Source organism: Vulpes vulpes, unplaced genomic scaffold, assembly GCF_048418805.1.
Source record: "Vulpes vulpes isolate BD-2025 unplaced genomic scaffold, VulVul3 Bu000000642, whole genome shotgun sequence".
In the NCBI taxonomy this organism is placed as follows: Eukaryota; Metazoa; Chordata; class Mammalia; order Carnivora; family Canidae; genus Vulpes; species Vulpes vulpes.
In genome coordinates this window covers 75,386-77,170 of record NW_027325668.1, presented here as the reverse complement: position 1 = coordinate 77,170, position 1,785 = coordinate 75,386, and positions in this window count along the sequence as shown.

Genomic DNA, 1,785 nt, shown 5'->3' with positions numbered 1-1,785 from the left:
TCTTAACGTGAGGTGTTTGGGTATTTATCCCATAGATCATTAACCCAGGAACTTTGCCAAGTGTGTATTTATAATTTTTCCTGAGTACTCAACCTGGCACTAAATATTTCCTTATGGCATATCATAATGGAAAACAATGACATGTAACATTAAATAAGTTAGGGATATGTTTCAGATAGCATTTCTGATAGCCAAATATAACTATCTCTTTAAAAAAGTGAAATTATGACTGAAAATATGATGAAAACATATATCTGGATGATTTTTGGAAGAGTTCCTTAACAGCTTTTGTTATTGTTAAAAACTTAAGAGACTTAAACTTAGGTTTTTAATTGGTAACCTCTAGTTTTCTGAGAAGCAAATTGTAATGAATATGTCATTTGTCATATTGTAACTTGCTTTTTTAATTATAAAGCTGACTTTGACATTTTAATTCTATTTCACACCTTTTAAATATTTACTGATTTCATACAACTGACTGTACCCCATTTCTCTGTATCTCTTTTAACAAGTATATAAATCAGAAATATACTGTAACAAAGGCTTGACTCATGGAATATGTGAAAAAGACCAGTGTCTTGCACTTGTATAGACACTTCTCACAAATTATTGCAGATTTTTCTAAATGTTCTGCTTATACAGTTTCCTTATTCAATATCTGTCATGTTTATTGAATTTGATGTCTTGAAAGTGCATCAGAATAAGCTTTTGGAGGGTAAGAAGGGGTTGGAAGTGTTCACTTCATTTTGGTCTCATCTTGTGAGGAAATCATTTGACTCTTGAAGGAAGAAAGTTGCAATGGTGATTGAAGGAAATATCTATTATTTCTATGCTACTTCTAATTTTAAAAATACCTGACAAAATTCAGGGATGCCTAAATAATGAGGCAATATATCTGACCTTTATGATTTTAGTCCTGCAAGGTTATGTTTCTATTATGGGTTGAATTTTGTTTCCCCAAAAGGTGTTGAATTCCCAATCCCCAGTTCTTAACCCCAGGTTTTTATGAATGTAACCTCATTTGGCCTTTGTAGATGATGAAGTTCAAAATAGTGATGAACTGATCATATTTTATTAGCATACTATATTACTTCATACATGTGAAGTGTAACACTCACCCAGGGAATTTTGCCAAATCGAGGAATAGGTTCTAAGACTCTCATAAGCCATATATGATACCAGACTACTAAGGAGGAGGATATAGAATGAAAAATATAGTTTCCAATGCTTGACGGAAACATCAAGCATTCATTTTCTGCACATTTCAGTGGCCTATACTACTTACTTGCAAGAAGAGGATGTGTGTGTCCGGTGGGTGCAGGATCTGACATGAGGTAAAAGTATCATGCTCCATAGGAGCCAATATATTTTGTTACAGTTTCTTAGACATAGCTTCTAGAGGCCTCTCAAGACATAATGCATAGAATCATCATACTCATAAGAAGCTATGGCTTCTTATCTAGTAGTTTTTAGATCTCTGAGTCCAGATTAAATTTGCCAACAGAGGTTATTTTCAATCATAATCTTTGTTGCTTAGAAACATAGAGGACATACCACCTTATTAAGTTGCCAGGGGAACAGAGTTAGAAAATTAACCTAAAGTCAAATTCTCATGAAGAAGGATAAAAGGTTTCATTAATCTATTACCCATAATACTTAGTAACATAATATTAGTGGAATTAAGCCACTCTCTAGTAGTATTTTGCACTTGGAGGATGTTGGATACAGTAAACCATTGAGTATTTTCACTATGTTCAGCTCAGTATTCGAGGTGTAGTATACTCT